At 40.7% G+C, this 26,345-nt stretch overlaps 1 non-coding gene across 1 annotated transcript; it reads left to right on the top strand.

The window, feature by feature from the left end:
• The first annotated feature begins 19,062 nt into the window (after positions 1–19,062).
• On the top strand, positions 19,063–19,138 carry Trnaa-cgc (transfer RNA alanine (anticodon CGC)). The gene has a single exon. It is a non-coding gene; the product is annotated as a tRNA-Ala (tRNA).
• The last annotated feature ends 7,207 nt before the right edge of the window (positions 19,139–26,345 follow it).

Here is a 26,345-nt window from a genome sequence, read left to right as displayed (position 1 = left end):
TAGATTATTATAATTATTATATTTTATTATAATTGTTCTATTTTATTCTTAATTATTGTCAGTGATATCTTACTATTCCTGATTTATAATTTAAACTATCATATATATGTATGTATGTATAGGAAAAAGTATAGTATATATAGAGTTTGATCCTAGCTGCTATTTCAGCCATCCATGGCGGTGGTGGGGGGAGGGTCTTGGAATGTATCCCCCATGTATAATGGGGAACTACTATATTTATAGATTTATGAATATAGTTCTCACTCTTAAGAAAACATCAAACATTTTCTTTTCAAGTCATAGCCACGAGAAAAATTTACCAAAATTGAAAATATAAATATGAGTTAAGATTTAGACTTAAGGATTGTTTGCTAAACCAGCAAAAGGACCAGCAGGAAAAACTAATGGCACCTTCAGCCTATTTTATTTGAAGGTGGGGGTACTGGGAATTGAACACAGCACCATTTTACCACTAAGCCACATCTCCAGTTCTTATTTATTTATTTATTTAGATTAGGTCTCCTGAAGTTGCTGAGGCTGGCCTTAAAACTGTGATCCTCCTGCCTCAGCCTCCTGAGTCACTAGGATTGCAGGCATGTGCCACCATGCCTGGCACCAACACTTATATTTTATAGATTTGCTACTGACTGATTTTGGGGGATTTGCCGTGAGCATTCAGCATACCCATCCTGCCTTCAATAGTTTGGCTGTCCATCTGTGTTTGCACACAGCTGCAAGCCCCTTTATCCAACTCGAGGATGGTCAACATTAATCATTCTTATGAGTGTAAATACCCACTTGTCTGCTTTGTATATAACAACTCCATCCTACCTGGCATGGTAGCATCCCAAAGCACCTATTTGGGAGGAAGTGGGCATCATCACTTTAGACAAATCAAATTGCTGGCAGGAGGATTGCAGTTTTGAGACCAACCTCAGCAACTTAATGAGACCCAGTCTCAAAAATAAATAACCAAGTAAAAAAGAACTGAAGATGTGGCTCAGTGGTAAAACGCTGCTGTGTTCAATTCTCAGTACCTCCCCCCCCATCTTCAAATAAAATAGGGTGAAGGTGTCATTAGTTTTTCCTGCTGGTTCTTTTGCTGGGATAGCAAAAATCACTACTTTTTTGGTGGGGAGGGTAGTCACTGGGAATTGAACTCAGGGGCACTTGACCACTGAGCCACATCTCCAGCCCTATTTTGTATTTTATTTAGAGACGGGGTCTCACTGACTTGCTTAGCAGCTCTCTGTTGCTGAGGCTGGCTTTGAACTTGCAATCCTCCTGCCTCAGCCTCCTGAGCTGCTGGGATTACAGGCGTGCACACTGTGCCTGACAAGTTTATCACTCTTAACATTCATTTTACTGCAAAGGAATCCTCCAAGTTTAGAATGTTTCCTTATCCCTTCCCCCACAAAAATCCATTGAAAGAGCATCTTAAACAACAAACATACAAAAGAATGCAGATAAAGCCCAGAAATTAAGGTATTAAAATCACTGGGTTATAAGCAGAGCACTGTGTAGGTGAATTTGGGGTCATGGACTGTGTACTTGACCAAACAAGGTGGAGCACTTGAGACAGCCCAGCAGACAGGAGGAGGCGGTGTGAGAGCACCCAGCCAGTGGGGATCTCAGCTCAGGTCCAGGGAGGGTAGGAGGTCTGAGAGGACCCACATGGAGGAGAAAACCTTATGGGGCTTTCTGTTACCCTTATAATAGTGTTTTCATTTCAGTGTGTGTGTTGGGGGGGCGCACAGATATTTCTTCCACCTCTCCATTTCCTTCTAACTCATGTTACTGAAGCAAATTACTTCAAAGCAAAGTCTGACACAGAGGCTCTCTTTCAATGCAGGGAGATGCCGATTTCAGTAAAGCACCATCCCCCAGTGAAAGGTCCCAACACGATGGCCCTTCCTGAAAAACCTTCTCTCACATGCACCAGGGCTGTGAATGACCATGCCAGGGCCCAGCATGGTACCTGTCAGACATACACGATGGCTGAAAGACTCAGGCGGGATTACAGATTAAATCCAAGCATCTTCTCCAACCCTCAAAAATGACAAAGCCTGATGGTTCCTGTGACCTTCATAGAACAGCCAAGTCTGTGCCCTCTTGACCCTTCTTTCCCAGGGACTTGAGACAAGGATGCTGGACTCCAGTATTTAGACATCTCGGCGAGCCTCCCACCGTGATCTGGAAAGCTCCCTCCACCCATGGGACTTGTCTGAGAAGGAGTACATGGTTTCATCCCCATTTTCCATTCCACGTCTGCAAACCAGTAAGCTGTGAAGCAGGAAGTCTCACATAGTTCCAGGATGCAACTGCTAGACTCTTCGAATAGAAGGGCATTAATTCATGGTGCTGCTCATTTTCCAGAGCTGGGAACCTCTTCCTGGGTGCTCCTCAAGCCCTGCTGGACCCGAGTCTCCTCTGCCTCTGCTGGTCAGCTCTTGCCTGTATGGGAACACCGCCTCTGCCATTGCACAATACTTTAGAAAATAATGTGAAAGGCTCACCCGTGCTGTACAACTGGAATAGGGGGCAGGAGCCTCCTTTATACCTTCAAATCTGATCCTGTTTCCACTCTGCCCTAAATCCTCCAGTTCTCTCTGCCCTGGGCCCTACTGCAAACCCCCGTGAGTCAGAACCTTAATGAGCCCTTGTAGCCCCAGGATAACCCTGCACATTCCCAAACTTTTGCTCTGGCTCTTGGTGCTCCTTGTCCAGAAAACTCTTACCCACCACGGCAGTCTAATAAATTCCTCTTCATTCTGTAAAACTCAATAGCAGTAGCACCTCCCCTGTGAGACCCGCCCCCCCCCCCCCACCTCAGCTGCGGCTTTTATTCTTCACACAGAGCTTTCTCTACCATTCTGCAAACATGCACCGCTTCTGCTTGGCTCTTGCAAGCATCTTACAGGCAGGAGATGGGGTCTTTTTCGTCTTTGTATCCTGGGTTATTTGCACAGATCCTAGAAAAGGTCAGGTGTTCAAACCACACCTGAGGACCTGAATCAGGTGTGCCTGGGAAGTGCTGCAGGAGGGCCCATGGCCGCAACCTGGACCTTCAGTCAAATTCTCACGTGTTCCGTGTTCTGGTGTCCTGTGTCGCATTCAAGTGGCTATAGTGAACAATAATGTATTGTATATTTCCAATTTGCTGGAAGGGAGGATTTTGAATATCCTCACCACAAAAGAAATGATCCCTGTGTGAGATGATGGGATGCTAATCACCCGGATTCCATCATTACACAATGCTACATGTATCGAAACATCACATTTGTATCTCATCCTGTGTATGATTATTATGTGCCAATTAAAAATAAAATTGAACTTAAAATTCCCAAGGTCAAATAGGTGAAGGCTCTAACAGAGGTGGCTTCTTTGGCCCGAGATTCAAGTTAGAATCCACCATCAATCGAGCCCCTGGATTCTCTTCATTCAGTGGTTCCTGTGCCCCCGGGGCTGGAGCTGTGCCGGGGAAAGATGTCCAAGAAGCCAGGCACACCTCTGCACCCCCTGTGGCATCCTCCAGGCCTGCCTAGGTTCCTGTTGGGCCAGAATGGCCCTTGGGTCAGCCACCAGAAGCCTCCCACCAGGGCTGGACGCTCACAGCAGGCACCTGCAGCCACACTGAGAAGCAGCCCAGGCCACCTCAGGAGGCTGGAAGGCAGCCCTTTGGGAACTGAGTGGTGCCTTCCGGCCTCTGCAGCACCAGACTCCCTCCCACTCATTCCCTGGCCTTCCCAAGCAGCTCACACCCTAGAATGTGCCAGAAATTTCCATATCTTTGTGCTGGCTGTGCCCCCTGCCTAGAAGTCCTTCTCTACTTTTCCAGCTCTGCTCCTTCCCCAGAGGCCCTCACAAACCTCCCTCCTCCTGTGACTTTGGTCCCCGCCCTAGCGTAGTCAAGATGGCCCCAGAGCATTTGCCACACTGCGTGCTGATAACTGATTGCTTCTTCCTTCCTCCTCTGCACGTTGGGTCCCAAGGACAGGGAGGCTCTGTGTCCTGATCTCCCCTGGGGTGGGGCAATGTTTCACACACTAGTGTGGAAGTCATCTCAAAGGGTGCAAAGAACATTCTAGAAAACAGTCCCCCAGGTCCATGCCTTTACTCAGGAAGAGAAAGTGTAAAATCTTTTCCTTTCTCTAAAGAAATATTTGCAAATCTTTTGCCAAAAATCTCTGCAAGTGAGTCTATACGATTACTGCAAATGCTATGGATGAGTAAATAGGTTAACCATGTTTAAGACGTTCATTCACCACAAAGACGAGTACTGGGGTTATTTAACCAGGTTCCTCAGCAGAGACCACCACCCCCCCAGACTTTTACTACCCTCCTCTCACCAATGAGATAGAGCTGCATTTTCTTAGTCTAACACACATAATTCTAATCAAGTAGCTGAAGAGAAAGCTACTAAAACTTATATCCAAAGTGACCTACGCAGATAACAAGAAAAGGCAATATATTATTTAAAGACACCACTTTTTCCATGATTGGATTCATAGTTTGATCAAGTCCAAATATAATTTTTTTTTTGGTACCAGGTTTTGAATTCAAGGGCACTTAACAACTGAGCCACACATCCGCAGCCCCTTAAATTTTATTTTATTTTGTTAATTTTGAGACAGGGTCTCACTAAGTTACTTAGGCCCTCACTAAGTTGCTGAGGCTGGCTTTGAACTTGTGATCTTCCTACCTCAGTCACCCAAGCTGCTGGGATTATAGCCATATACCACCACACCAGCTAAAAATTAAATTTTTCAAAAGATACATGGTACACCTAAAACCTAGTACAAAAAGAACATCTCAGTTGAAATTACCCGCTGTACCGTCTTTTCTTCCTGAGCAGGCAGGGGCCCCAGGGGAGGCTGAGGAGAAAGGGGCTGGTCCAACAGATGCTCCCCTGAGGCCTGGTTTCCAGAAGCATCCCCCTCCCTCTGTGCAAGTGAACCACAAACCACTAGACCAGATCCCAACAGCTAAAAAAATCCAACAACTGTGTTTCTCACTCAACACCCTCTTTCTCCAGATGAAGGGCACGGATTCATGGGAGGGGAGACAAATATACCAGGCCATTTTTCATACACTGACAAGAAGTAAATTAGGAAATCATGTAAGTACAATACACGAGCCATCCCTTCCTATTGATCACGTGTAATTTACATCTTACAAAGATGTGAATCCTTGCATTCTCACTCCACAAGGAAAATCTCAATGATTTATTCATTTCAAATGAAAAATAGAAGGTAGATGAGAAGAATGACTTCACAGACTGCTCCGTTCTCGGGGCACTGGTGCGAGGCTCTCTCGAATACTGCCCCAAGGCCTCCGTGTTCAAGTCCCTCTAATTAACAAGGTGAATCAGGCGGCAGCTCTCTAATTAGTGAGCATGACAAGCCAGCGGAAACAGGCAGGCAGACTGGTGCACAGAGCTGGCCAACAAAGACACAGCACATTCCAAGGGGAAAAAAATGCAGATTTCTTTCTCAATAACTATAAAAAGTATGACGGTCGGAGGAAAAACGGCCACCTAATTTTTTATTCTCGTGGTTCATTCATCCTCGGGGATAACTCACTCCTTGCTAAGACAGGGTTTGCCTCAGTTATTTGTACAAACCATCACTTAAAACACAGGCATCTGATTTTTTTTTTTTAATTTTACTGTGATGGAACACTTAACATGAGATCTACCTTCTGAATAAATGCTTAAGCCTTCAATCCAGGATCATCAGCAGCAGGTACAATGGTATGCAGCAGATCTCAAGAACAAATGTATCTCATTTAACTAAAACTTTGTGCCCCTCTGATTAGTAACTACCCTCCCCCATTCTCCCCCCGACCACCGTCCAACTCTGTGATTCTAGGATTTTGACTATTGTGCATGCCTCATACATGGAATCCTGCAGTATTTGTCTTTCTAAAAATACAGGCCTTTTGACATGACATAACAGTCAGCATCTCCGTTTGACATTTATGACCAATTTATGTATATTTGGGTGCAACAATCGGTGCCCACTGCTGCTTATCTTTATTCGTAATTCTTCCTAAAACCAGACATGCCTAATGTGGAACCCTCTTTGGTGACTTACTTGGTGCCATTCAGTCCAACAAGAGACCCCTCCAAAGGGTAGGAACTGGTGGCACATCTGGTTCTCCAAAAAGGGGCCATGCCTGTGGCCCCAGGAACACATCTGGCTGCAGGTGAACTGGGCTCCAGTTGGAAGCAGACCTGGTGTACTGGCTATTTGCCCTGATTTTACGTGTCCTCGCTTATCTGTCAACCTGAGATATTTTTTCCATGATTGTCAGCAATCTTCCTGAGTGTGCCCAGCAGCTAAGAAGGTGTCCCCCTGGGCACTGCCAGGTGAACTCTCCCCTTGCCTCCACTAAGCTTCCTGAGTGTGACCCATAGTCACCACATCACGATGGTGTGCTGGAAGCCCATTCTGGTGGGGACACCATTTTCACATTCTTCTCCTGATTGACATGGCGGCAGCTGCTCCCACGCAGCCTGGAGGGCTGCAGGACTTCACTGAGGACTGCCAGTAGCCTCTGCATCCTTTATGACCCAGCAGCTTGCAGTGACACTCTGAAGGTAAGTCCTTTTAGCATAAGGGACCTGTTGTTAGGTAAGTGCTGGGAACAATCAGTGCAGAACACACTGACTCAGGTTCAGGTACAACAAACATCAGAGGAACACGGCTCTGTTCCAAACGCCATGCTGGGCATTTCCTCGAGGGCATCCTTGACATTGCTGCTGTCCTATAGTCAGGGAAACTGGGTACCAAAAGGGTTAAAAATCTGCCCGGGGGCCCCTCGGCTAGAAAATGCCACTGGGTTTTTAGCTCAATCTGCACCTATCCTCTCCTTCCTAAGATTCATGTTCCCTGGCTACTCCGTGTGCCAACCAAGGTAGGTCACAGCAGCAAACTCCAACACCGGGGAGTTACTCAGCAGTTCTTTGCAGAGCACCATCTCCCTACCTCTCTCTGGAGAAAAATAAGAACGGCGGGTTTAGAACACAGGGGCCCTTTTACAAGCAGGCTTAACCCAACGCCGTCACTCCCTGGAAGACTGAAACTCGGAATGCATTATTCAAAGGCAAATATATGTGAAAGAGATCTGAAAAGCAGTCACTGAGGAGGGGAGCTGTGGCCACATGGGATGTCACACTTTGCTCCCACTCTGCTGCCACCTGGGGTTCTTCCCTCCACAATTTAAAGCTTCCAGGTTTAAATTTTCCATGGGTTTTACTCTGCATGCACAGAGAGTGTCCCCCTCCCAAACTCATGTTAAATCTAAATGCCAATGTTTCCACCTTGGTATGACTAGGCAAGGAATCTCTCCCCAGAGGCCAAGTAAATGCCAGTGCCATGGTTTTGGATTTCCCAGCCTCCAAGACCATGAGCTAAATAAACTTTTTTAATAAATTACCTGGTCTCCGGTATTTTGTGATAGCAACAGAAAACTGACCAAGACAATGGTTTAATCATACAGTAGTTTGCCAGAGCACAAGAGAGCATCCAGTAATTATTAATCAAAAGCAAGGACTTTGTCCCCTTCATCTGCATGGGTCTATGCTTGATAAAGCGTTTGGACAAGGAAGCTGCTCTCCATAAGTGAATATTTGTGAAAGACTGAGAAGAGAAAAGGTGTCATCGATTCATGTTTCTTTTGTAATTTTTATTCTTTATGCCTCTGGATGAGCCATTTGTCTTTCCGTAGTCTCAGCATTTTCAATCTCCAAAATAAAAGAAAATCTGTCAACCTCACTGAACTGCTTCCAGAATTAATACTTATAAAATGTAAATCTAGAATATAAGAGTGTCAAATTATGAAACAAGGATATGTAGTTAATTAGTTTCATCTGAAAGTGAGTATTCACTTCATCTGAAGTGAATATTACAGATAAAAGCATATTACTTATTGTAATTCCATGTTTTTTACTTGGTCGAAAGCTTATGGTCACTGAGTCATCTGAGCTAATTTACAATAGCTCTTTTTTGCATTAAGCATGTAGAAATTTTAAATTTTCACTTAAAAAAACTTAGAACATGTTTTTGTGTGAATTGTTAAAAAATGTCCGAACATTTCCAGCAGATAGCATGTGGCTAGAAATTCTAAAGTAACATTTTTTTAGGGATTTGCAAAGCATTAAACTCAACAGACTAAGTTTACTTAGTCTTAGGGCAAAATGGTAAACACCCATTAAGTAAATTATAATTTATCTTTAGGAATATCTTTTAGTATTAATGCCTTCTGTATATATATCCTGAAATGTTTATTTTATCTGAAAAGAACTTAAAAAGAAAAAAACCTAGACAAAATTTATTCCATCTGCAAATATCTGTCCTTGCAAGTAGAAATTCCCCAAAGCCAGAAAATCACCTAAGGCCACCCCAGCTTTGCCCAGGGATGCTTTATATTCTTAGGACATTGCTTTCCCTGCAATGTCAGGAACTAGGTCCATTGTAATGAACAGTCTTAATTCAGCTGGTGAAACTCTGGAACAGGACGTATCTGTTTCAGAGAGTTGCCATAAAAATGTACCACAGGGTGGGTGGATTTAACAGAAATTTATTGTCTCATGATTTGGAGGCCTGAAGTCTAAGATTCAGGTGTGAGCAAGGACTCTGAGTCTTTCTCCCCACCTACCTTGAATGGCTCTGTCCTGCTTCTAAAAGGCACATCCTTTTGGAGACAGGAATGTTCCCATTGACAGGATGACGCTGGAGAACCCAGCTTTGATACAATTCCTATAGATTTCTTCACTTATCTCTTGGGTCGTTCCTTCTTCTCTCACTTCCAACTTCTTGGGGATACCTCACTGTGATCCCCAACTACACAAATACTGCCCCCCAAAGAACATATTTCCCTTAGCTTATTTTATCTCCTTTTTTGTTGATGGACATACATGTATGTATGTATTCATATGTGGTGCTGAGAATTGAACCCAGTGCCTCACACATGCTAGGCAAGAGCTCTACCACGAGCTACAACCCCAGCCCCAGCTTATTATCTCTTTTTTTAATATTTATTTTTTAGTTCTAGAATGACACAACATCTTCACTTTATTTTTATGTGGTGCTGAGAATCGAACCCAGTGCCTCATGCATGCTAGGTGAGCTCGATACCACTTGAGCCACATCCCCAGCCCCTTATTATCCCTTTAAAAACAAATTAAACCTGCCTTTCTGACTATCACATTACATTCAGTGTCTTTATTAGTCAGAGTTTTGTTTCTGTAACAAAATACCCGAGGCAAGCTCCTTTATAAAGAAAAGAGGTTTATTTAGCTCACAGTTTAGGAGGCCAGAAATCCACACACACAGCATGGTGCAGGCTCTCACCACAGCCTCCCTTGGCTATGATACATCATAAACGGTAGTGAGAGTACATCTCTGTATGTATGTAGTTTCTCATAGATTTTTTTTTTTCTTAAAAAGCCATCAGAATTCAACCAAATAACCTAATCTAATCTAAACTGTTCTCAAGGGCTCCACTTCTAAACACCACTGTTGGACTCAGTCTCATACCATTATCAAATGACTTGGGGAAGTAAATTCCTGTATGCGTTTGGAGGGACAAACGACATTCAAAACACAGTAGTGACCTTCCTGGGCGAGGTCCTAAGGCTCCTCTCTGCTCTTCTTTCCTCTGATTTAGAGGCTGGCCAGATCCACGCAGGCTTTGAGACATGGCAGTATGCGAGAACCGCGAGGGAACAGCGTGCCCCAAAGAGCGCTGAGGTTGAGGGCGTACAGATTTGGCTAAGAGCAAAGTCGTGCTGCTAAAAACTTTTTTTTGAGGGGAAGGACATTTGTAGCTACTGGGGGAAAAAAAAAGTCTGCTCCTAGAACATTCCTCTCGTGCTTCATGAAAGACACAAACAGATCACTGACTCTTCCAAATAACTACACAACTAGACACATGATTTAAAAAGCAGCCTTATTCTAAGGTCGGTCACACATACCTCTATTAAAATATGATTATTTGGGGATAAGCAAGTGTTCACGGCCTGGGTCCGGCTCCAGTGTCAAACTCTACCATCAGCATTCAATATAGGAGTTGAGATCACAGGAGTAAAGAACTGAATGATTTCTTATTAAATATGAAATGATCCCTTCGATTGGCTTCCGTTTCATCCGCGTCTTATTGAGAATGAACATGTCATCTTTAATGTCTTGCTGAATAGAATCCACACCTGATGTTTCCCATTTCTATCGCTGACACCTGTCCCCAGACTACTTGAGTTGTCTGACACATGTGTCAGGTATCAGGAGGACTCTGGGGAAAAGAGGACTCTTCCCATTATCTTTTGAGAGTATTCATAGATTTTCATCAGGTTTGACATGTGGCTAGAATTTTTGGCAAAATAGAATTGTCTCTATTTTTTTAAATAGGACTGTCTTAAAGAAGAGTCCCCAAATACTAAAGCATTTAAAGGTTTTTAAAACTTTGTCTAGGATGTTTGTGTGTAACAGCAGAAACCGCACCACAGAAAACGATTCTCTTCATCTCGCCCCAAACAGCAAGTTCTGTGTTCAAAGGAGCCGGAGCCTCGGAGAACCCAGGACAGTCAGCAAAGGCTCTGGAAAAACCAACTGAAAGGCACAGAGGTTCAGAGCATGAGGCTTTCGAGTCATGCGGTCCTGGGTTTGAATTCCGGCTTTGTCACCATCAGGGCTGACTCATGAGTCTCAACTTTAGCTTTGTCATCTGCAAAATGGGACAGATTTTCAAAATGTCCAAAGAAGTAAGTGAAGTAATGCAGCCAGGATGCCTAGTACACAGCCTGGCACAATGTGAATGTTCAGAATTCTTTAGCCACCATCAAGCGCGTCATGACAGATGCATCCCATTTGTCTTGGTATCATGAAAAAGTTAGCTTCAATGACTGAAATCCAGGGCCACTGGCCTGGGACCTGCTCTCTGGCTGTGGAGCTCAAGACTCAGGCCAGCAGGGCCTTCACTCTGAAATTTTCTTAATTTTTTTTTTTTTAATTTTTAAAATTTGAGATGGCGTCTCATAAATTGCCCAGGCTGGTCTCAAACCCCTGGGCTCCTCCCACCTCAGCCTCCATCGGAGCCAGGACTATAGGACAGGCACGCACCACTGTTCCTGGATTATGTGCATGTCTTTAACCTCCAATCTGCACTGCACCTCTGACTCTTAATCTGTTTCTTTATTCTCTTTTATAAACATTGCATTCTGGGACTGGGATTGTGGCTCAGAGGTAGAGCGCTCGCCTAGTATGCGTGAGGCACTGGGTTCAATCCTCAGCACCACATAAATATAAAGACATTGTGTCCACCTATAACTAAAAAATATTAAAAAAAAAAAAAAAAAACACGACGTTCCAACTTCCCATGTCTAAGAGTCAGGTCAAAATGAGCAGATCTACAGCCGAGTTCCAGAACTCCCCTGTGAACCTCCCCGCCTTCAGCTTCCCCGCCTGTTAAAGGCAGCTCTGTTCTCCCAGGCACCCAAATGAAAAGCTTAGAGCCACTCCCAAATCTTATGTTTTTTTCTATTAAATTTGTATTAGTGCATTATAATTACACATAATAGTGGGGTTTATTATGTCATATTTGTACCTGCACACAGTGTAGCTTGATCATCTCATTCCCCAGTATCTTCCCTTTCTTTCTCTCCTCCTTCCCCTTGAGCCATTTGCTCTATTCTACAGTCTCCCTTCAGTTGTTACTATTATTAATTTATTGTGGGGGAAAGGTACTGGGGATTAAATCCAGGGGCTTTTAGCCACTGAGCCACATCCCCAGCCTTCTTTTATTTTTTACTTTGAGACAGGGTCTCGCTAAGTTGATTAGGACCTCACTAAGTTGCTGAGGCTGGCCTTGAACTTGTGATCCTCCTACCTCAGCCTTCTGAGTCACTGGAATTACAGGCCTGTGCCACCACATCTGGATATTATTATTATCTTAATTAGTGCATTATAATTATAGATACATGCAGGATTCCCTGTGTTACATTCATACACAGACATAGCATGATCTGATAGATCTCATTCCCCAGGACTTTCCCATCTCCTTCCCTTCTCCCTTCCTTTACCCCAGTGGTCTTCTTTCTATTTTCACGAAACCCCCAATTTTCTAAATCCATTTTCCCCCTTTCTCCCTAGCTTTCATATATGAGAGAAGACATTCAACCCTGACTTCCCGAGTCTGACTTATTTTATTTCACCTAGCATGGTGCTCTTCAGTTCCATCCATTTACCCACAAATGACATTATTTCATTCTTCTTTATAGCTGAGTAAAACTCCACAGTGTATATATATCACATTTTCTTTATTCATTCGCCTGTTTACGGCGAATAAAGACCTTAAATCTTCTTTACCTCACCCTCCATGTCCAGTCCACCAACAAACGCCACCTGCTCAACCTTCAGAATATATCCGGAACTCAAGAGCGTCTGTCCTCCCCTCACCACCTCCACCTGGGACAGGGCCAGCTTCAGCACCTACCCAGCCTCCCTGCTCAGACCGCTTACAGTCTGTCCTCAACATGGCAGCCAAATGGGCCTGATCAACAGGGTCAGGCCCTGACCCTTCCATACTCCAACCCTCTAGGGACTCCCTGTCCTACCCAGAGTAAAATCTGCTTTGAAATCTTAGATTTGCTGGTTGATTGTGTTGTTTTTAGATCCCTCCTGTACTTTGGTGGAAGATGACCATGGCTTTTACTAAATGGTAGCAGTGGGTGGATAGAAAAGAAAGATGAAAGAGAGAAAGGGGGAAAGTATATAGTTAAATTTAACAAAATATTCCATTATAATAACTGCTACCCTTTCTTAACTTAGGAAGTCCTCCTTTTTCTAAAGGTTTGATGAAAATTTACTTAAGATCTTAATGTGCTTCTCTCCCATAGGGTGGAAATTTTTTGTCTGCTGTTATCATCTCTTAGCTGCAAAGATCCCATGAACCCTTGGCTGCCATTGAACCATGAAGGCTTTCGAGAGGAACAGGAGAGCAGGAATGGGGGACTGTCCTTTTCTCTTTACGATGTCAGCCCACCTTTGTGTGCTAGAATGAATTCCTATTATGTGAACTGTCCACTTACTGATTCATTGCATTTACACATAACTGGGAAAATGCAATTAGTACATATGTGTTAATCAATATCATTATATTCTTCAGGTCAGAGTCAAGATAAACAATCTATAACCATCAATGACTTTAAGAAGAATATTCAACAAAGATATTCCAACGTATCAGTTCACTTGAACCCTTTTTACTATTTAGTAGAAGGATTTATCATATTTTAACTATTTTTATAGGTCTTACAGAGAAATTCTAATTTGTTGTAGTAGACCCTCCCCAGTATGTAAAAAATTCCCTTCCAGCTCTCATCAATTACAAACTTACATGCTATAAGATAGATCTAGGAAAAAATTGACTATACTGTTTATAAAGAATGAAAATAATGGCACTTATTCACTTTAAAAAATGTCACCGGAGGGGAAAAACATTTTTTAACAACAGCATGCAAAGCAGCATCTCATTCTCAATTATAATAATATCCTTGGAAATCAGAAGGCTCTTCAACTAACTGAAAGATAAGGTATTTCCCACACAAATAGGAAATAAAGAATAGATATTCAAACATTGCTTCTTTATTCATCTAGAAACCAATTAGTGATATATTGCTTAATTAACACATTAGCTGAGTTTAGGAAGTCTGATTATATTTTCATTAATATATATTTTCTTCTAATTGTAGATGACACAATACCTTTATTTTATTTATCTATTTTTGTGTGATGCTGAGGATTGAAACCAGTGCCTCACACAGGCTAGGTGAGCGCTCTACCGCTGAACCACAACCCCAGCCCCTGACTATTTTTTTAATACTTTGGAAAAACAGGAATTTTTACAACTCTTTGGACATCTGGATACTTGGATGGAAAACTATCTTTGGTGTGAGCTTGCTGTGTGATCTTACCTGAGAGGAAGAGAGCAAAGTCAACCCCAAGTCCAAAAGAAGTCCCTAGCAAGGGTGTGGGTTTATCCACACGCAGTTCGTCCAGCTCAGAGGTCAAGGCTGGGTCCAAGGTCTTGTCAACTTAAATAAAAAAAAAAAATTTTAATCCATTTCTTATCTTTGTTGGGCACCACCAACTTAAAGCCAGAACCTTGAAAAAGCTTGTACAACCTGGAGTTCCTTCCCTTGAGCCTAGTGTTTCCTCTCTTGAACATTCACAGTCTCCATTGCAGAGTTCCATGAACGGGAATATTTGCACCAAAACTTCAGGAACCTGATCAGATGCCTTTCCTACGTTGCTCATTCCAGGCCTAAAACACACATTTTCCTCCCTAGGTGCTGTGGATTGGACATGGCTCAATTGTGTCCCCCAGAGGTTCAGTCTCTAGGGTGGTGCTACTGGGAGGTGGTGGAACCTTAAAGGGGCCTAGTGGAAGGTCCTAAGTCATTGTCGCATGAGGTAGTTCTCATGCCACCCCTGGGAGGTAGTTCTCATGTGACCCCTTGTGTTCTCCAGAGATGTTTGTTATAAAAGGAGCACACTCAGCCCCCTGCCCCTGTCCTTTCTTTGCTTCTGGTTCACGATGCAAGCGCTTGCTTTCTCTGGCAGACACGCCTACCATTGCTATCTGTGCCACGAGGTGATGCAGCTAAAGGGTGGCTCTCGCCACAGAGTCTCAAATATTGCTCTTAGATCATGGACCTTCAAAACAGAGAGCTAAGTGAACATCTTCATCTTAAGTAGTCTGTGTCTGGCATTTTGTTATATTGACAAGAACCTTACTACTGCACTGGGTGTCTGCCAAAGGCGAACCTCCTTCCATTTATGCTCTCAGCCTGGTCCTCAGTGGCACAGTGGTCCAGGACACCTGAGGACAGCTGTACCTGCATTTCTTCCATGGTTTAGTCTCGCTCAGAGCTCACTCAGTAGAGTTCAGAGGATCTTCCCCACTTTTGCCCACCAATTCTTTGTTTTTTAATATTTAAAAATATTTTTTTAGTTGTAGATGAACATAATGCCTTTATTTTACTCATTTATTTTCACGTGGTGCTGAGGATCAAACCCAGCGCCTCACACATGCTAGACAATCGCTCTGCCATGGAGCCACAGCCCCACGCCTTGCCCATCCATTCTTGGTCTACCCCACAGCCCAGTGAAGCTGCCTGAAATTCATACTTATGAAGGGCCTGATGTTCTTTCCAAGCCCAGAGTTTTCTATCTTCTGCCAACACCCAATTACAGATAAAGAGATTCAAGATGGGTGACCCTCCTTTTGTCCCAAAGTACCATCAGGAAGGCTTCAGGCCATTCACCTCTTTCCCCGTGTCTCCTTCAGTGCTCTCCACACAGGTCAGGACATCACCCCTCACTCAGGCTGGAACTAATTCTTAGAATAATATTTTCCATGTGAAATATTGTCATTGTCACCAACTTGAGTCCCACAGGTGCTCATGACACCTAGAAACACCCATTGAGTTTGATTGCTTCCTTCTTTCCCTCTCTCCTCTTCCTCTTCCTCTTTTGTTTCAATGGTTTTCACGTTTTCAAACCTGTTAAATGCCTTTTTCGTTAATATTTTAACTCAACAAAAATCTTAACATCAGTTCCATATTTCTTTAGGTTCCTTGTCTTGTTTTTTTGCTGAGTAAGACATTAGCACTAAGGTGAAGCTCACACTTCCTCCCTTTGTTCCTCCCCACTCCCCCCTGGAGATAACTGGAACTTGTTGTCTACCCTTTCTGTTCACATTGTCATATTTTTACAGCACACTCTGGGTTGGATGTGTCCTCTCCAAATTGAAGGTGCTGCCTGTGTGACAGTTTTAAGTTGGGCCTTTAAGAAGTGATAAGCCCCTGAGGGCTCCTCCCTCATTAACAGGACCAAGGTCACTATAAAAGAGGCTTCATGAAGCCTTGGGCTCTCATGTGCTTCTACCTCCTGCCATGTGGCCACACACTATCCCTCCCCTCCAGAGGATGCAGCCTTTTCTAGGCCATTGAACCTGCTGGGGACTAGACCTTGGACTTCCCAGCCTCCAGAACTGTGAGAAAACAAATTTCTCTACTTTATAAATTACCCAGTCACAGACATTCTGTTGTAGCAGCATATATAGGAACAATTTGCCTTTTTAAACTTTGCATTATGTCATACCATTCAATATGTCCCTGTCCTCATCCATACATTTTCAAGATTTATCCACATTGATGCATATAGATCTAGTTTAATAATTTTAATTGTTGTATGTTAATATTTTATATAAATGTATTTTAATGCTTGCAATTAATTCTCCTATTGATAGTCAATCCCATTTTTTTATGACCACAAATAGTGCTGCACTGAAGACCCTGTTATAAGTCTCCTGTGTTCATGTTCAAGTATACCTGACGGGGGCTGGGATTGTGGCTCAGTGGTAGAGTGCTCACCTAGCACGGGCAGGACCCGGGTTTGATCCTCAGCACCACATAAAAATAAAGGTATTGTATTGTGTCCATCTACACCTAAAAAATAAATATTTTAAAAAAAAGAATATTTTTTTAAAAAATAGTATGTTTGGAATGATCATGTCAAAAGGAGTTCCTAAATCCAACTTTCAGTAGATTCTGCCAGCCGAAGCACAATTAGCTCTTCTAATTTATACTCTGACTTATAGGATGACTTCTTGTTTCTCCAATCAGTTTCCAAAGCTTGTAAGGTTTTTAAAAAGTTTTGACAATATAATGGGCATGAAGCGTTTTGTTGCTTTAATTTTCAGTGACACCCTTGAATTGAGAGGGTAGGGTGTTCAGGGCTGCCATGTGGAAAGAGGACTCACAAGCCCCCATCAATCTGGCATGACATGACAAAAGTCTATCCTGGGCATAGGCTTGAGCCAGAGCGAGGCTGCTCTTACAGGAACTGCAATTCCAATACAAGTCATCTCAGGCCCCCAAATTGTATTAAAGTGGTCCCCGATAGCTAACGTCCTCCAGCTGCTTGGCTGAAACAAAAGCAAATCCACTCTGGAGGAAACTAACAGGATTCTAGACCTCAACATTTTCTATAAAAAATATTGCACATACGATGTCCAAAACACAAGAAAAAATAACTAGATCATAAGAAAACAAACAATATGAATTATAATCAATAAAATAAAAAGTACTAGAAACATACACACAAGATCTGCAGATACTAAAACTGTATCACACAGATTTTAAAATAACTATACTTACTATGTTCAAGGAGATGAAATGTAAGATTTGAAATTTTTAGTAATGACCTGGAAATTAAACAGAGAGAAAAAGAAATTCTTAAATTAAAAAAATAATAATAACTCATGTATAACTAAAAAGAACAAATAAGTTTCTTAACCCCCCCAAAATAATAATAATAATGATGATAACTCAAATTAAGAATTCAATGATGGTTTTTGCAGCAGACTATACACACACACACACACACACACACACACACACACAGATGGAAGGAGAATTTATGCACTAGAAGGTAAATCAGAAAAAAATCAAATTTGAGCATGAAGAGATAACAGATTGAAAAAATTCAGAGAGTAAGAAATAAGGGAGACACAGGAAAGAAGTCTAACATACCAGTAATTGTAACCCTAGAAAAAGAGAGAGCATAATCACAATGACTAAGAATTTCTCAAAATTGTTGACAACATCAAGCCATCCACTGAGGAAGCTCTAAGAACACAAATGGGAATAAGTACAAAGAAATCCATACCAAAACCCGTCCTAATACAATGACTAAACTAAAAGCAAAGAGAAAAAAACAGCTAGAAGAGTACTTCATAATAACTTTCAAAAATAAAGATGAAATTAAACATTTCTGTACAAAGAAAGATTCTAAAAGTATCAAACACTAGAGTTGTACTGAAAGAAGTATTAAAGAGTATTTTTCAAATCAATGGAAAATAGACCCAGTGGAAACTGGGAGCTGGAAAAAGAAACAAAAATCAATATGCATGTGGGTAAATCGAAATGAATATTACCTGTATTAAATGTAATAATAGTGTATTGGGGGTTACATTATTTATAGAATTAAAATACTAGGCAACTAGGGCATTTTAGTTAGTAACAGGACAAAAAGTTAAAGAATTCTGTGATTCTTGCATTTTTCTGGGATGAGATAAAGATATTAATTAATATTAGGATTATGTAAGTCAAATATATGTATCATAAACAAGGAAGGGTAAACATCTAAAAATGCTTAAAAGGGCATTTAACATGCAGGCTAACTGAAGAGGAAATCAAATTTCTTTTGAATCATCAAAAGAATATAAGGAAGAGAGACATGAAACATGCAGAAAAAATCGTATTAAGTAAGATGACAGACCAAATCCTGATATATCAATAACGGAAAAAATATAAATGGATTAAATGCTCTAATTAAAAGACAAACAGGAAGCAAATCTTGAAAATATAACCATAAGTAATTTACAAGAGTTATATCTAAAATGTAAGGATAACACACACACATACCCATATTTATAGCCACACAAGTCACAACAGTCAAACTATGGAACCAATCCAGTGTCCTTCAATGGATGGATGGATAAAGAAAATGTGGTAAATATACACAACGGAGTTTATCCAACCATTTAAGAAGCGAACTTATGTTATTTGCAGAAAATGGATGGAACTTGAGAACATTATGTTAAATGAAATAAGCCAAACCCAGAGAGTCAAAGATCTTATGTTGTCTCGCACATGCAGAAGCTAGAGAGGAAAAGAAAGAGAACTGTAAAGAGGTGGGGAAGCAAAGTGAAAAGAGGGTGAGGGGGTCAGGAAGATCTCATGAAAATCAAAGGGAGATCCGTGGAGTAAGGAAAGGGACCAGGGGAAGGAGGAGGAGGGCAGGAAAAGGGGAAACCCTGGGGGGGGGGTGATATTGGCCAAATTATATTGTTATGTTGCTCACAAGTATAAATATGTACCGATGAATTTCACTATTATGTACAACTATAATGCACCAATAAAGAGTATGGAAAAAATAAATAAAATATAATGATACAGAAAAGTTGGCAGTAAAAGGGTAGAAAAAGATAAAACCAGGGGCTAGGGTTATAGCTCAGTTGGTAGAGTGCTTGCCTCGCATGCACAGGGCCCTGGGTTCAATCCCCAGTACTGGCAAAAAAAAAAAAAAAAGATAGATAGATAAAAATAAAACCCTACAAACACTAAATAAAAGAAAGCTGTGTAATTATAATGATATTAGTAGATCACAAAAGGATTTAAGGCGAAAGCATTACTACAAATACATATGAAAAATTCATGATGATACACAATCAATTAATGGGGAAGAGAAATCCATTCTGAATGTGCATGAAACTATTAATACTGATTCATAAATATATGAAACAAAGTTTAAAGGAAATATAGAGGGAATTAAATAAATAGGCATCATGGTGGATTTTAACATACTTTTCAGTATCAGAATAAGCAGACAAAAAATAACCAGAAAGTATACAGATCTGAACATAATGACAAACTTGACTTGCTTTCAATCACTAAAGAAAATGCTTAAGGCAAATTTCATCAGATACCAAATGAAATCATAAGTGATGTTTTCTGATATCATAAGACATCTAAGAAATTCTTAATAACCCAGGTCAAAGAAGAAATTACAGTGAAAATATAAAATGTTTTTATTAATGAAAAGACCAAACAACACATCAGGGTATTGGAGTATTCCTAAAATTATGTTTGAGAGAAATTTTTGCTTTAAATGCATATATTAGGGGGGGGACCCCAAATCACCAAACTAAGCACCCACCTTAAGAAGTTAGGAGAAAATTAAACAAAATGAAAGTTGAAGGAAATAACAAATAAATAGAAAAGCAGAAATGAAATTTAGAACCAGCATAAAATAAAGAGAATCAATAAAGGCAAAAATTTTTTGGAAAGACTAATAAAATGAATAAATTCAAAGATATAAAAGGACATGCATAAATAACTACTAGCAGGAATGAACAAGTGGATGTCATTGTAGATCTTACAGATATTATAGAGAGGATAGTAATATGTGAATAATTAAATTTCTAAAAATATGATAATTTCCTAGTTGATTTCTAGCTTAATTTTACTATGTACAAAAAAGAATCTATATGAAGTCAAAACTTAGGATTCCATAGATTACCATTTTTGAAATATTTTTAAAAATATTTTTAGTTGTAGATGGACATAATATCTTTATTTTTTTTTTAATGTGGTGCTGAGAATCAAACCCAGTGCCTCACCCATGCTAGGCAAGTGCTCTACCACTGAGCCACAACCCAAGCCCAGTTTTTGAAATATTTTAAATGTGTGTGAAAAGAATGTTTACTCTTTAGTTGTTGGATACAGATTTTAAAATAAGACAATTAAACCAGGCATGGTGATCCTTCCTGTAATCCCAGTTATGTCCTGAGTTCCTATCTTCACTTAATATTTTTTTTTTGTTTCAGTGCTTCCTACTTTCTTGCCACCTTATTAATTCATTTAATGATTTATGTAAAAAAAATATTTTTCATCTGGAGTTTCTAGTGGTTTCCAGTGGGAACATTTGCCAGTGTATGACATCTATTGAACTGCCAATAATGGAAGTCCCCCAGAGCCATGTTTCTGAAACACCAAACAGATCATTTCACTTTACTCCTTAAACATCTTCAGTGGCTCCCCCATTCATTGCTTTCAGAATCACATAGAAACTCCTTAGCTTGATCTGGTTCTGCCCACCCCTCCAGCCTCATTGAAAGGGCCATCATGAGATACACTCAACCCACCCAGCATTCTCTACCTCCTGTCTTTGGTAATCTCCACTCCACCCCAAATTCAAGGCTCGGCATAGGCACTACTCTTCAAGGAATCCACCCACAACTTAATCTGGGTTCATGATCTTATGGTCTGTTCACAAGCATTTACAAAGTTCCTGCATTGTAAATCATCTTTTTACTAATTCGGTCCCTATGAAAACTGCAGAATATAATTTCCTAGAATCAGATATGACTCATAATAAATATACAACAAGTGTTTTTAAATGAATGAAAAAAAATGAATGAATGGAAATACCATATTGCTATGGATCACAGGTTGTTAAGCATTCACATGAACTACTAATTCATAAATGATAGGGGATTTGAACATGAAAATTCATAACAGCAGCCCTCCCTTATCCATAACTTTACTTTCCAAGGTTTCATTTACTTTCAGTCAACTGTGGTCCAAAAATTTTGCATGGAAAATTCCAGAAATAAACAATTCATACGTTTTTAAATTGCACAACATTCTGAGCAGTGTCTTGCTCTGTCTTGTCTTCCATTGCCTTGCTTCATCTTGCCTGAGATATGAATCATCCCTTTATCCAGTGTATCCGTGCTGTATATGCTACCCACTTATTAGTCACTCACTAGCCATCTTTGTTATCAGTTCAACTGTGGTGGTATCATAGTGCTTGTGTTCAAATAACCTTTATTTTCCTTAAAAATAACCCCAAACAGCATGAGTAGAGATTCTGAAAACTTTATTATATTATTATAATTATTATATTTTATTATTAATTTCTTATTGTGCCTAATTTATAAATTAAATTTCATTGTAAGTATGTACATAAAGTTTTTTTTAAAAGCATGGTGTATATAAGAGTTCAGTACTCTCCAGGGTTTCAGGCATCCACTGGGGGTCTTGGAATGCATCCTTTTCAGATAAGGGGTAGGGGGGAAACTGTGTTTGAATTTAGAAAAGATTTAGGTAACCTTAATCTGATACAAATTTCCAAAACTTTTTTGATTTTTTAAAAATATTTCTCATAAGCCATATATTTTGAATCTTTTCTACAGAAAACCCTCAGGCAATTCCATTGAAGAAGCACTGTCTTCATCGCTTGCATCTTCCTTACAAAATTCTGAGTGGCACAGGTTGTGCATTTCTGAATTGCATTTTTAAAAACCGGCGAGATAGGGTATCCCCAAGTAGAGCAAAAAACAAGAATTGATGTTAAGGTATGGGGTGGGATTAGGGCATGCAGTAGGAGTAAGGATCCTTCTTTATGGATATGGTTATTAATTTGCACTGACATTCATCTGAAGATACTCTAGTTCATAGCATTAATCTCTACTTACATGAGCTTTCAGAACTCTGTTCTCCCTTCCCCTTTACAGCAGATTATCAGCTGTATTTGTCATCCTCTACCATAACCAAAGACGTGAGATTTGGAATATGAATCCCAAAACACAAAAACGCCAACTGGGACCAAAAAGATCATATGCAAAAACATTAATTTTCACTTTTATTGTTCCAGCTGTTATAGTGTTAATTGATACAACCTATTTATTCATAAATAAATGTATTCATAGTAAAAATATGGATAATCAAACCTGATGTAACTGTCTGCCTAAAGATTTAAATTCTTTTGACCTTAGAAAATTCTTAAATGCAATTATTATTCAGTGGCTAGGAATGAATCTTTCTTAATTTACAATACTTTCTGTGATTTGGTGAAGATAAGATTTCTTACCTTGGTAACTTGGGTAAATTACTATGTTTTGTGGTCCCGAGCTGAAGAGTTCATTAATTAATGATGCATGGTGTTGTTCAGGTATGCTAATACACCCATGTCTAGTGGTCACTATGATACTCTTCCAAAAAAGTTCTACTCATTTAATGGTATTTAAAATTTTATGTATTAAAATGTATGGTTTTTATATTGCTACTCATTAAAAAACAATAACAAACAAAGCAACCTTCACATTAACAAATGAGCGTGATAAAACGTGATCAAAGTTAAACAATGCTAAATCAGATCTACCCATTCTATAGCCAATCTCCTTGAGACAGCTAGTGGTTGGACCCTTTCCAGTGGCCAAGGCTATCTTTAAATGAGGGGTGCTTTAGCATGGGGCTACCCCAGTCAAAACCTCATGTTAAGTTGGGCACAGTGTTGCATGCCTGTAATTCCAGTGGCTCTAGAGGCTGAGGCAAGAGGATTGCAAGTTCAAAGCCAACTTCCGCAACTTAGTAAGGCCCTAAGCAACTTGGTGGGACCCTGTCTCTAAATAAGATATAAAAAAGGGCTGGGGATGTGGCTTAGTGGTTAAGCGCCCCTGGGTTCAATCCCTGAACAACAACAATAATAAAACCCTCATGTTACCCTAGGCATAACCTATGAAGGCAAGGATGAGACAACTATCCCCAGAAGCTATCCTAAGATGCAGAGAGAGGCTAAGCAAGGCACACATGCTGGGCTGTCACCCTGGATCCTACAACAATAAAACTCTACTACTTTTTTGTTCCCAGTGGAATACCAATTTAAGTCTTTTTTTTTCTCTCTTGCATATCTAGAAACTAATGATACTCTCCACATGTTGCAAACTTAACTTTTATTAGTGATTTTGGCATAACCGGCCAACTTGTAGCCTTGAACATAATGTTTAATCTCTGAGCCATAGTTCTCTCTTCTAGAAACTCAAAACCAGCCCATTGGCTTCATAAAGTTGTCATAGGAAGCTTTGTGACAAGCCTATACACATTGCAATTTCCCTCCAGCATAACAGATCTTGAGGATAGGGACTCCCATAGTCCTTGGCACATGGAGAAAACTTATAAATATATAAATAACCATTAGTTAATCATTTCTGCATAAGAAGTTACTCCAAAAATGCTTAAATCAACACAGATGTCTTATCTCAACCTGGTTCTGAGGATTAGCAATCTGGGAGCCCTTTAGCTGGATATTTCTAGCTCGGTTTTTTTCTGATATAATCAAGCTATTGCCTGGGGCTTCATGAGCCGAAGGCTTGACTAGGGGCAGAGAGGCCTTTTCCAAGCTCACTCTCAAGCTGTTGTTCGGCCTGTTTTTCACTGACTGTTGGCTGGAGGCTTCCCTTCCTCTCTGAATAGTCCTCTCCTCGGGACGGCCGCCGACATAGCAACCAGCTTCCCTTGGAATAAGCAAGGAGGAAAGCAAGAGGGAGCCCCTCTGGTGGATCCCACAGTCTCTTTTATGACCTAATATTGAACATAACACACCATCGCTTCTTCCACATGTCATACAGACTGATCCTGGTACAATGTGGGAGGCTATCTCACAAGGATCTGAAGACTAGGAGGTGAGGATTATTGGGGCCCATCATGGATTCGGAGACAGCATTAAGTAGATAAATAAAATACATCTTTTAGGAAACTTGTGTGTTCCATTTATTTGGTTCCCAAGAGGAAATTTTCTCTCCAAATTACTCCAAGCCCTTAACCTATTTGTCTCAGCTAAGTAGGGTACTTAGAGATATTTCTTAACTGGTTGGAAGTAATCTGTCAACATTTATGAGTAATAAATACCCTCTTCCTCTGGAGTAGTTCAGAGCAGGAATCCTGGTTAAGTGAGTCTACTGTAGAAACTCAAACTTGTTTTCAGACAACAGCTTCAAGGTCTAAACTGGCTGCAGGGAGTCAAATAAGCCACCTGACCTTGATATCTGACCAGAACATTTTTGGGGTAGAGGGTTGGATGATGGGTTACCAGGGATTGAACTCAGGGACACTCAAACACTGAGCCACATCCCCAGCCCATTTTTGTATTTTTACTTAGAGACAGGGTCTCACTGAGTTGCTTAGTGCCTCACTGTTGCTGAGGCTGGCTTTGAACTCCCAATCCTCCTGCTTCAGCCTCACGAGCTGCTGGGATTACAGGTATGTGCCACTGTGCCTGGCCCAGAATTTTTAATATATCATCATTGCAATGGTTGATGATGATACTCTACTTCCATCTATCTGATTCCCACTTCTCTCCTTGGTTGGATCCAGAATCAGACAGGGAACAAAGGCATCCTATATCAGCAACTCAGACCCCTAGAGAAGTAACGCCAAAACAGAGTAAGAAAACTTCATCTAATGGCACTGGGACGTTTTATATAATTACATTTTAACAGACTCACTCATCAGTTTAGGAATTTAATTCATTGATTGTCCTCACTGAGATGGGGGAATTTTAAAATATATTAATTGGGTTACTTTTTCCCCCTGAAAGTTTAAGTCCTTAAAAAATATTTATCTTCATAGGGTGCTTATCCCTATAGAAAGCAAAACTGGAAATTCAGCAATGGCATTGTAGTGCAGGCAGATTTTTAATTATTTGCACTCAAAATGCAATGAAATAACCATAACGGATGCTGCAGGATTGTTATTCTTCAATACTGAGTCATCTCTTTTTATACCACTGGACTTCAGCGGTACCTACTTTTATGATCTAACTCTTATGAAAATCTTCCCACTTGACCTGTTTGGGAGAGAGCTGTTCAATCATAACATTATGTTTTAATTATAACATAATGTTATGTTTCAACTAATGGTTTCTGATACATCAGTTGGCTGGGTCTCCTGGAAATCTTGATTGACATTTACTTCTTGAGAGACTGGGAGAATATTACACAATGGACTGCCTAGCTGACTGGGCTATTCTCACTGACAAGGGTGGGAAATTCCTTGGAAAACACATGACATCGTTTGTTCCTAGGCTGCACTGGATTCTGTAGATTGTCCAATTTGCAGAGTGAGGCTTTCTGTTTGTCTCTGGGCCCTTGAAGTTGAACTTCATGTAATTCTGGCTGGGTGAAGTTAGGGCCAGGCACCCAGAAAGGTGTAGAGGAAGGAAGTCACTTAGAACATCTGAATGCTAAAAGCACAGCCTGGAGAAAAGGGTTTTGATTGTAACAGTGGAAAGTGTAATAATATGGTTTAAACAAAAAAGAAAGAAGCACCAAAGTCATGCTCCCTGCGAAAAAGAATGGAAAATGACAACAAGTTGCAGCCTTTGGGAATTAAGGATATGTCTGCCTATGAAAATTGGGGATGAGGCAGAGGTAAGCATGTAACATTCCCATTCACACTAAACATCTTTTACTACACCAATGTAAGAAAAAGAACAAGAGTCAGTAAAAAAAAAAAAGAGTTGGAGGGGACGTGGATTAGATTCACCCTGAAAGAGCAGAATTCATGGCTTAATGTTGCTGGTTAGGAAATATGCTCCCCTTGCTCAAAAGTATTTATATTCAAAACAATTTCTGTATTGGATTTATCTATAAGCCCAGGCAGAGGTGAAGGTGCATATAAATTAGAGACAAAGAGTCTGCCATAAGCCACAGCATGACCCAAGGCAAGGCAAAGGATCCACTAGCAATAAGACAGCACCATGCGGCTGGGAAACAGCACAACCCAGGGCAAACCTTCTCATGGCAATTCACAGAGGCTCTAATTTGGAGGCACAATGTATGGGGCAATTTATTCTGTGCAGTTATATCATTGCATGTATAAAATGATCCCTTATGTAGTGTCTGTAGTTTTCTGTAATTGCTATATAGTCCTGTAGTGT

The sequence above is a fragment of the Marmota flaviventris genome, chromosome 18 (assembly GCF_047511675.1).
Source record: "Marmota flaviventris isolate mMarFla1 chromosome 18, mMarFla1.hap1, whole genome shotgun sequence".
In the NCBI taxonomy this organism is placed as follows: Eukaryota; Metazoa; Chordata; class Mammalia; order Rodentia; family Sciuridae; genus Marmota; species Marmota flaviventris.
This window is presented reverse-complemented; position numbering and strand designations above follow the sequence as displayed.